The sequence below is a fragment of the Lepisosteus oculatus genome, chromosome 16 (genome assembly GCF_040954835.1).
Source record: "Lepisosteus oculatus isolate fLepOcu1 chromosome 16, fLepOcu1.hap2, whole genome shotgun sequence".
Classification (NCBI taxonomy): domain Eukaryota; kingdom Metazoa; phylum Chordata; class Actinopteri; order Semionotiformes; family Lepisosteidae; genus Lepisosteus; species Lepisosteus oculatus.
This window is the reverse complement of record NC_090711.1, coordinates 15157038-15168817: the sequence shown is the minus strand read 5'-3', so window position 1 is coordinate 15168817 and position 11780 is coordinate 15157038.

The following is an 11780-nucleotide window of genomic DNA, read 5'->3' as shown; positions in this document are numbered from 1 at the left end:
TAGTAGCAGCAGGGACCGCATGGCTGCATGAAACTGGGAAAACTTCATGACCCAACTTGGTGAACCAGTGCTAGCAGTTCCTGAGGGGACTGCGCATTGGGAATGTGAGTGGAAGTGAAAGGTACAGTTGGTAGATGCAGGGAAAAATGATGACAAATCCCTGGACATTTCTAGATTCTGGATCTAGTGGATTCACTGGAAAAAAAAAGCCCCTGAGTAATGTGAGACCAACATCAGATGATGAATGTCAAGGCTAAAACTTGGTTTGTCACTCACTCGCCTCATCTGTCACCATATCCACTCAGCTCTAGATGTTCTGTTACATTGAAAACCCAACTGTATCACAAGCAGCAGTTTATTCGGGACACTTATATACATCTCAGACTTGGGATGAGTTGCTGGAATGACCTGGCACTGATTACATCTTTTCAGCTTTGGGCTTCACAAAAGAGTACTGGCAAATCCTCTAGCTCTAGACTCTCGGGAAAAGACAGCATTCACCAGTCCTCTAGGTCCACATCAATTTGTTACTTGCCTTTTAGTTTGCATGGAGCCCCTGCCACATTTCAAAGTCTGATGGATAGGCTGCTACAACCTCGTAAGGTCTAGACGATGTGATCATTTGTAGTCTAAACTGCAGCGGCCATGTGAAGCATGTGACCAGGCTGCTCCAGGCGGTCAGGACGACTGAACGAATCGCATGAAACCTTTATGCAAAATATAAAGCTTCATTGCTGCAGTTTACACTTTTCACTGCAGGCGTTTTTATTACATTGATACGTTCTTGATACGTTCTAATATTTGATTACTGTGAATGAATTGTAAACTATTTAATTAGTGCACAAAAATGGTAGAAACATAAACTATCAGTCTATATCAGTAATAAAAGTAGAATTTGTTTCTAGATCTACCTGTAATATACAGTATCTATAGTATTGAGACTCTAGTAAAAACTGTTATTTTGGATTTCACAGTCTAATTGCAGTCATGATCATGAGATTAATATGGCTGACAAGCACAACATAGCATAAGTTTGATTTATTCATACATTTGGTGATATTAGAATCAGCCCAGTGATTACAAGTGACCATTGATAATGAAACAGTTTCACTTTCTTAAGCAAATTTTAGAGTGTGAAAATTAGTATTTGGTTGCATACATCAGCAGCCATATCACTCTGCAGCTCACAACTGGTAATCCACTGAAGTTAAGCAGGTGTGAGCCTGGTCAGTACCTGGATGGGAGACATCCTGGGAAAAACTAAAGTTGCTGCTGGAAGAGGTGTTAGTGGGGCCAGCGGGGGGCGCTCACCCTGCGGTCCATGTGGGTCTTAAAGCCCCAGTATAGTGACGGGGACACTATACTGTAAACAGGTGCCGTTCTTCAGATGAATAATAAAGACGTAAAACCGAGGTCTTGACTCTCTCTGGTCATTAAAAATCCCAGGCCATTTCAAGAAAAGAATATGGGTGTAACCCTGGTGTCCTGGCCAAATTTCCCATTGGCCCTTATCATTCATGGCCCCTAGTAATCCCCCTCTATGAATTGGCTTCATTACTCTGCTCTCCTCCCCACTGATAGCTGATAGCTGATGTGTGGTGAGCGCACTATGGCTGCCGTGGCATTATCCAGGTGGATGCTGCACATTGGTGGTGGTGTGGGTGAGTCCGAATTACCTGTAAAGTGCTTCGAGTGGATTGTCCAGAAAAGTGCTATATAAGTGTAAACAATTATTAATCATAATAATAATTAATAATTGCTTACAATAATAACACCAAACTCTGGTTGCTGTTACGTTCCACATCCCTCCTCCAGGGGGCGCTCCTACCCTTTCTGTTATGATTAGTTTTTGTTATTTCCTGGTGCGTCTCGTTTGAATTTTGATTAAAGGCCTAGCATCTCTGTAGTTCCTGGCTCAGTATTAGAAGATGGACGCCACAGGGCTTGCCTATTCACTGGGCTCGCGGGTAGCCCGAAGGCAGGCCTTAGTCCCCAGCGTCCTCACTGTCTAGGTCTGGGGTTCAGAGCGCCTGGTCCCATTATGCTTTTTGTTCCTGTTCCTGTTCCGGTTCCTGTTTTTAATGTTTGTCTTGGATGGATCTCTTTGGACTACGGACTGCACCCCAACTTCCCATTTCGGACTTCCATGGACTTGGTTGCTTCAGCATTTCCCCCCATGCACCAGATCACTACAGTTGACTGTCTGTCAACCAGTCCTTACCCTGCTGTACCTGTTAGGAATCCCTGGTGGGAAGATACAAGGATCCTGTGCAGACGCAGGCATGGGTAATAGATGAGGCAGGTGAACAAACCAAACGAGAGGCAAGGTCGTAGTCAAAAGGCGAAAGGCAAATCGTAATCCAGGAAGATCTCCGGTAGCAAACAGTCCGAGGCGAGAGGCGAGGTGCAAAGTCGAAAAGGCAGAAGGGGAATCCAAAAACCAGAATAAACGAGTTACGGGGAAAAACGCCAGGTAGAGCTCTCAAGGAGTAGACTCAATACCGAGCAGCGGGAAGCAGGTGAAGATGGTATAAATAGCACTGCGCACTGCACGGTAAGTGTGCGCAGGTGGTTTAACTCGTGCGGAGGCGTTTGTTAATAATCACCCGCTGCTGGGGCTGATTAGCTCGCTTACGAGTTGGTCTTGACTGCCTGGTGGTCGTGACAGTACCCCCCCCTTCACGGGCGGCTCCCGACGCCCGAGACGGCCGATCGGGATAGTCCCTGTGGAAGTCTCCGATTAACGTAGGGTCCAAAATATCCTTCTCCGGAACCCACGATCTTTCTTCAGGACCATAACCCTCCCAGTCCACCAGATACTGAAGGGTACCGCGGTTCCATCTAGAGTCGAGGATCTTGTGGACTGTATATAGCTGGTGCCCCAGAATGCGACGCGGGGGTGGCGGGCGATGTTGGGGAGCCGCAAGAGGTGAGCGGTAGAAGGGTTTCAGGAGGGAGACGTGGAAAGACGGGTGGATTTTAAGGGTGGGGGGAAGTGCAAGACGGAAGGTAACTGGGGTGATCCGGGAGAGTATCCTGAAGGGGCCGATATACCTAGGCCCAAGCTTCTTGGAAGGCAGGTGTAGAGGTAGGTTCCTTGTTGATAGCCAAACAAACTGTCCTCTGCGAAAACGGGGGGCTGGTCTGCGGTGTCGGTTTGCGAATTTGGCCTGGCGCTGGGTTGACTTGGTGAGAGCTGTCCTCGCCATTCTCCAGGTCCTGCGCAGCTTGGAAATATATTGATGCAACGACGGCACAGCCGTGTCCGGAGGGGTGACAGGAATGAGAGTGGGTTGATAACCTAGTGAACAGAGAAAGTGAGAGAGACCTGTGGAGGAGGAGGTAAGAGAATTATGGGCATACTCTGCCCAGGGAAATAGCGATGACCAGTCATCCTGCGAGTTGGAGGTGAAGGCTCTTAAAAAGGTAAGGAGGCTTTGGTTGGTCCGTTCCACCTGACCATTGGCCTCAGGATGATAACCCGAAGTCAGAGATACATGGGTCCCTAAAGCTTGGCAGAACGCCTTCCAAAAGGCCGAGACAAATTGAGGTCCCCTGTCTGAGACCACATCGTCGGGCAACCCATGTATTCTAACGACCTGTTGCACAAACAGTGACGCCATTTCCTGGGCTGTGGGCAATGCTGGGAGGGGGACAAAATGGGCTGCCTTTGAAAAACGATCAGAGATCACCAAGATTACCGTATGACCTTGACTGCTAGGAAGGTCCGTAATGAAGTCCACAGCTATGTGGGACCAAGGGCGGTATGGGATCGGAAGAGGGTGAAGGAGACCAGTCTTCTTGGCACGAGGAGTCTTGATCCTGGCACAGACCGGGCAAGCTCGGACGTACTCTGCAGCATCTGATCGCATGAAAGGCCACCAGAAATCTCTGGTGAGTAGGTCCAGAGTGCGTCTGCACCCGGGATGGCCTGCAAACCGAGAGTCATGCCCCCATTGCAGGACAGCAGAACGCAAGTTGTCCGGTACAAAAAGCTTATCCGGGGGGCAGCACAAAGGAACTATAGCTCCTTTGAGGGCACGTCTGATCTGATCTTCAATAGAGCAGTGGATCGCCCCGAGGATTCTGTTAGATGAAATGATTGGTTCCGGTGTGTAGTCCAGATCCGGGGGATCGTGGAGCAGAGAGAGAGCATCAGCCCTCCCATTCTTCGAGCCAGGCGTATAGGTGATCACAAAATTAAATCGATAAAAGAAAAGAGACCAACAGGCCTGACGGGAATTGAGGCGTTTGGCAGACTGAATGTAGGCCAGGTTCTTATGGTCCGTGATAATGACAAAGGGGTGATGAGCCCCCTCCAACCAGTGTCTCCATTCCTCCAGGGCCAGCTTGATAGCTAAGAGTTCACGATTACCGACATCATAATTAACCTCGGCAGGGGAGAGCTTCCTCGAAAAGAAGGCACAGGGATGTGGAATGTGCTTATCCCCGTGGCGCTGGGAGAGGACTGCCCCAACCCCATAGGCTGAGGCGTCAACCTCCACAATGAATGGCTGAGAGGGATCCGCATGTCGTAGAAGTGGTGCCGAACTGAAAAGTTGTTTTAAGCGTAAAAAAGCCTGGTTAGCCTCCGGGTTCCATTTACCCAAGCCTGGTCGATTGCGGGTTAGTGCTGTGATAGGCGCCACGACAGAGCTAAAATTCCGGATGAAACGTCTATAAGAGTTGGCAAAACCTAGGAAACGTTGAATTTGCTTTAAGTTACGAGGGGCTGGTCAGTCATTGATGGCCGCCAGCTTAGCAGAGTCCATCTCTACACCAAATGGGGAAATGATGTAACCCAGAAAGTGAATTTTAGAGGCGTGGAACACGCACTTCTCAAGTTTGGCGTAGAGTTTGTTGTTAATGAGTCTAGTCAGGACCTCCTGGACGTGGTGGACATGATCCCTAGGGTTGGCAGAAAAGATGAGGATATCATCCAGGTAAACCAAAACAAAATTCCCAATAATGTCCCTAAAGATGTCATTCATGAATGACTGGAAGACAGCCAGGGCATTAACAAGACCAAAAGGCATCACCTGATATTCATAATGTCCATGGGTGGTCATAAAGGCCGTCTTCCACTCATCCCCTTCACGTATCCTGATTAGATTGTAAGCCCCCTGTAGATCTAATTTCGAGATGATGGAGGCTCCCCGTACGGACTCCAAAGCGGCTGGAATTAAAGGCAGGGGGTAACGATGTTTGACCGTAATGGAGTTCAGTCCTCTGTAATCAATACACGGCCGATAGAAGCCGTCCTTCTTCCCAATAAAGAAAAAACCCGCACAGGCTGGAGAAGAGGAGGGACGAATGAATCCTGACTCCAGAGCCTCCTTAATATAATCTTGCAAAGCCTGATTCTCTGCCTGAGTGAGAGGGTAGATCCGTCCTTTGGGTGGAAGGGTTCCAGGGAGCAACTCTATAGCACAGTCACAGGTACAGTGAGGTGGAAGAGCCTTCCGCTTATGAAAGGCTTGTTTCAGATGCCTGTATTGGGGCGGGATGGTAGAGTGCTCCTCCATAGAGGTTACTGCAGCAGCAACCTTAACCGGCTGACGACAACAGTTGACATGACAGGAGTGGCTCCAGGCAATGAGCTCGTTCTTGTCCCAGGAGATGTGGGGATCGTGCTTCTTGAGCCAGGGAAGACCCAGGATTACCGGGTAGGCAGGCAAGTCCAGGAGAAGGAGTGAAATTTCCTCAACATGAGTAGCACCAACTGTTAGAGAGAGAGGGACGGTCTGCCAGGTAATCTGTCCAGGTGCAATCGGGGATCCATCCAGAGCTTGAATACAGATCGGGGGTGAGACCGGAGCCAGGGGAATATCCCACTTCTTAGCAAAAGTGACGTCTATAAAGTTCCCCGCTGCCCCCGAGTCAACAAAAACCAAAAGGGGAAATTGTACGTCAGTCCAAGAAATTTCAGCTGGGAATAAAGGGCCTGACGAGGTTTGAGAAAAAACAGTACTACTGACTCTAACAGTAGGCTGCGGAAGTGTTAGAGAGGGATAAGGGGGTCTCAAGGGACAAGCAGAGAGAAGATGATCAGGTGCAGAGCAATAGAGACACAGTCCCTCCTGATGGCGCCTTTCCTTTTCCTCCGAGGAAAGGGGTGCATGATACAGAGTGAGCACCGTGGGGGTAGTACCTTCAGGACGGCCAGGACTGCTTCCATCAAGACTCTCTGCTCTCCGTAGCTGAATGCGGGTGTCCAGTTCAACCACCTGAGCGATTGCTGATTCGAGAGAGCGGTTGTGACGTGGCAAGAGCACCAGGTGGTCCTTTAGATCTTCAGAGAGACCCTTATAAAAAAGGCAAATCAGGGCTTCCGGGTTCCAGTCAGACTCCGTGGCGAGGGCTTGGAAGTCAGCCACATAATCATTCAGAGATCCATAGCCCTGACGAAGCGAGGCGAGCCAGAGATGAGTCAGGTCCGGGTCGACTGGAGAAAAACGTGCCTGGAGTCGGTCAGCAAAAAGCTGGAAATCGGCAAACTGAAGATCTCCCCTAGCAAGCAACACAGCTGCCCAGTCCAGAGCCTTGCCAGTGAGCAAGGAAAGGGCGAAACCGATCTGCTCCCGGGGAGAAAAAAAATGCTCAGGATGCAACTGGAAAGCCAAGGAGCATTGCGCATTAAAATCCCTACGCGGTGTTGCCGTCATATCTTTCCGGGAGAACAAAAGGTGATGTTACGGGAGTGGTGGGTGGGGTCACAGGGATCGGAGCAGTGGTCTGTGCTGGAGGCGAAGGGACAAGGGAGGGCGGAAGGCTAGCGACGTGATTGGAGAGAATGTAGAGCAAAGATTGAAGCTGGGTGAGAGCTTAGGAATGGCGATTGAAAAGTGAGCGAAAAGCTTGTGCGTCCGCGGGATCCATCTTTTGGCTCGGTATTCTGCTAGGAATCCCTGGTGGGAAGATACAAGGATCCTCTGCAGACGCAGGCATGGGTAATAGATGAGGCAGGTGAACAAACCAAAACGAGAGGCAAGGTCGTAGTCAAAAGGTGAAAGGCAAATTGTAATCCAGGAAGATCTCCGGTAGCAAACAGCCCGAGGTGAGAGGCGAGGTGCAAAGTCGAAAAGGCAGAAGGGGAATCCAAAAACCAGAATAAACGAGTTACGGGGAAAAACGCCAGGTAGAGCTCTCAAGGAGTAGACTCAATACCGAGCAGCGGGAAGCAGGTGAAGATGGTATAAATAGCACTGCGCACTGCACGGTAAGTGTGCGCAGGTGGTTTAACTCGTGTGGTGGCGTTTGTTAAGAATCACCCGCTGCTGGGGCTGATTAGCTCACTTACGAGTTGGTCTTGACTGCCTGGTGGTCGTGACAGTACCTTCCTCAGTTATCTTTTTCCAGTCATTTCCAGATTATACCGTCTGCACAGGGTCTTTAACTGCGCACTTCACGGGAGTCAGAACCGGCTCTCATGACAGTTGCTTTGCTAAGTCTTTGTCACTTTGAGTTCTTGATGCTCATGGGTGTTATGATTTAAAATGGTTTCTTAAACATGTCAAATACATGCTCAATCTGGTTTAAATCTAGAATTTAATTTGGCCAGTTGAAGATTCTCCTGATTCGGGAGATTCAGGCCAGTTCTCTCCTGATGAACTTCTTGTTTACAATGGACATATGTTTTGGGTCAATGGGAAAGGGCGATGCACACCCTAATAAATATGTAAGCATTTTTATACCCTATGCAGACAAAATATTTCTGTAAATTGAAGAAATTCAATCCTGCTTCAGCCAACATTAGATGCAATATATTCAGTAATGAAAAGTGAGCCAGTCTGAGAGATTGCCATGCATTTCCCAGGTCATGACATTGCATTATCTATGGTCACTGTTTAACCCAAGGTTGCTGTAGGCATCATAGACACCAGAGCATCTTAGAATGCTGGTGGGCCTGCAGTTCTACTCTCTGCATTACTGGATCTCTGAGATCCCCTAGTTGGGTCTGGAACTGAAAGGGGCACTATTGCTTGTGTGCTGCCCTGGAGAGACACTGCAGTTGTCTTGTTGGTGGAAAGCCTGAGATCTGACACAGGAAGGCTTGAGCACACGGCTTCCTCATTAGTCCTGCTGCTAACTATCAGCAATGAAGGAAAGACGTTTGAGCTTCTGAAAGCTGAAAAAGGATAATAATAATAATTGCTTACACTTATATAGCGCTGGACACTCTGGACACTCCACTCAAAGCGCTTTACAGGTAATGGGGACTCCCCTCCACCACCACCAATGTGCAGCATCCACCTGCCAGAACGCTTACCACACGTCAGCTAGTAGTGGGGAGAAGAGCAGAGTAATTAAGCCAATTCATAGACTGGGATTATTAGGAGGCCATGATTGATAAGGGCCAATGGGAAATTTGCCCAGGATGCCGGGGTTACACCTCTTCTCTTTTCAAGAAACACCCTTGGCTTTTTAATGACCACAGAGAGTCAGGACCTCAGTTTTAAGTCTCATCCAAGGGACGGTGCCTGTTTACAGTATAGTGTCCCCGTCACTATACTGGGGCATTAGGGCCCACATAAACCGCGGAGTGAGCGCCCCCTGCTGGCCCCTCTAACACCTCTTCCAGCAGGGACCTTAGTTTTTCCCAGGAGGTCTCCCATCCAGGTACTGACCAGGCTCACACCTGCTTAGCTTTAGTAGGTTGCCAGTTGTGAGTTGCAGGGTGATATGGCTGCTATATACAGTATACTAACTACTCACAATTATTGCAGCAACTACTGTACATCTGTCCATTTTAATTGGATACACCATAGAAACCCTAAGACATGTCCATCTGCACACAAACTTCAAGTCCACAATGTACAGTTCAGACATACCACATCAACATTCATAGGGAATGGAATCAGGTGAAAGGTTTGGCAGATTTACTTATTTTAAACACCATGGAAGATTTATATCCTATAAATGGGAGAAAAAATATTCTTTTGTTTTATGGTTAATACTCTTTTACACCAGAATAATGTTCGGAGATGTAGATAAAGTGGCTCTTAAATCTGGACTTAATAAATTTTTATAACTATGCTCAGCTGTTCTTGACATGCAGGGCTTTTGTGTCTGGCTTACTGTGCCTCAGGCTTTATGCTATGAAGCTGAAAGCACTTATTTTTTTACTCCTACAGTGATTAAATTTAAAAATGACCTTTCATTGCTTGGTGGCAATTCTCTTTGAGTTCTTTGTACTTCGTATTTTTAACCAATTTCTAACTGCAGTTAAGGAAACTGTGCAGTTAGAACATAAGAAAGGCTACAAACAAGAGAAGGACATTTTTCCTGTCTTATTTGTTAGGTTGTTAGTAGTTTATTGATCCAAGAATCTCATCCAGCTTTTTATGGAAAGAGATACAGACTCTTGGATTCACTTAAAAACATTGATGTGTTTTAGGATTCTAATTTAGCATTCAGTCTCAAATCCATTTTAATTTTCAAAATCTTGGTACAGTATCTATCCTTGCCTTTTTATTTCTGTGGGGCGTCCTTCAGAATTTATTTAATTTCTTTTTGTCTCCAGTGTTTATACCCTCCTGTATAAACCTCCCACTGTGCTAAAAAAATGTTGGCAAATTACTTAAACTTCAAAAATCCATACTGCTAATACGACTTCACTTTTTACCCCAGGGAAATGCAGTGTCTGTCCAAGCACCTCTTAGATACATCCGTGCAAATGTCAACATGCTGGCTGCACTTATTGATTGCCAGTAATGACATGCTAATAAGCATCACCACTCAATAAAGATTTGTGGATACACCACAACTTTCCTATCACAGCTGAGATACAATTAGTTTTGGATCTACATAGTTTAGTTCCAAACTGCACTGGGAGACCCAAAGAAATCATTAATTTGTAACAGGTCATGGTGCTAATGAATAGCGCTTGGTGCTTTTTCATTAAGGCATAATGCCAGGGGTAAAATGGATAGGCACAGCCGTATTGAAGATGCTCTAAATTGAGATGATCAATCAGGACCAGGAAAGACAGTGGTGAATACTGAAGATGATACAAAGTGAGGAGTAAAAAAAAGGACAGGAACCTCAGAAATCCTTAAACCATCTGAACCTTTTTTATACGAAGATCTTTGACCACTAGGGAGCACTGTTGAAGCATCTTTAACGTTTCCTTCCTATATTTTACGTATTTTTTAAACAAAATTTCAAGAAAATCCTGCTTTTCTTTACATGCATTTATGCATTTAGACCCAAGTCCCAAGACCTTGTGCAGTCTGACTAGTTCATGTTTATCTTTCAGCGTTATATTCTTATGGCAATTGCTTTGCTGCTTTGAGTCTTGAATGAACTGTTTATATTTGTATAAACAGAATCACAGCTATCTTTATTTTAAAAGATGAATCTCTGATTATTTTACACAAAACAAAAGCACTATAGTTAACAATATCTGAATTTACATATATCTGTAGGTTAAGAGTGCTAGTGCCACTGTCAGGGAGATATGAGTATGAGTGAAATTACTAAATTTCTCCCTTTATTCATGATATCTACACAGATATATACAAATGAATATTTAAAAACAGGTTTTTTTTTGCATTTGGAGAGTCCAAAAGGTAGAGAGAAAATATATACTTATAGACACTTCCTTGTCAAATTTCATTTATGTGTTTTTAACTTTAAATAAACACGAAGAGAGGTTCTGTACATGCATTGAAGCCTTTTCAAAATTATTACATGGATGACACATTTTGTTTATCTCACAGAAGTGCTTGTCAGGGTTATAGCATTTCATTTCCTCCAGTGGCAATTTAACACCGAAACACAAAGAAATAAACCATCAGCCTTAAAAGCAGAAATGGGAAAAATATTTTTTATCCCTTTTGGTATTAAATATTGCACAGATGTATGTCATTTGAGTGACAGTAGGTCCTATTCATCCAAATTTGTAGCCCTGAGATGTCTGTAATCAAACCTTCTGTGCTGTCCCAGGAACGTATATTTTCACCTCACATCAAAGAGCTTATCTAGAAGAACTAGACAATACCAACTGAAAAATGGTCCACCTTCAATATACAGTATGTGCTGTAAGAGTACAAGAAGGGTTACAAATGAGAGAAGGTTGTTCAGCCCATTTTGCTACGGTTTATTTGCTAACAGCCATCAGATTTCATAATCTTGTCCATCTGCTTTATGAAGGGCTAAATAATGTCAGCCTCCACACCGGGTAGCATGTCGAATCAGACACTATATTGCAGCTCTGGCATCAAATACACTTACATTTCATTTTTCATACACCTTACAATCAAATTGCACAATTATCAGTGCAGACGGGACATTCTTCAAGTGACCCCAGACTGACAGAAAAGCGTGATTTCTCAGCATGGTGCATAATTTCTTTCATTGTAAGATTTGGTTCATTCTGATTTATACGTTGTAATACACTTTCGAAACATTGTTGCATTATAGCATTCAAATCCAGTGCCGTCATATTAAAATCATACAATTCACTTAGCTAGAATAGTGTAAAGGTTTGGCCACCACATGATAAAAATATATGACTGCTATGGAGTCAGTCTAGAGAAGAGAATTGTCACGGGAGGATCAGCATTCTGGAATGGAGAACTCGGTCTCCTTTGTGGGTTTGTCATTAAGACCCTGCGCGAGGTGGTTTATCCGGAAAGTTCAGGAGACTTTCAAGATCCGATAACATCCAAATCCATTCTGGTCCAAGGGAAGCCAGGAATCAGTCCAGAACTCCAGAGCCGGGCAATCAATCAAGAAATGGATGGATTAAAATCCCCAGAAGAGGGGAACACAAACAG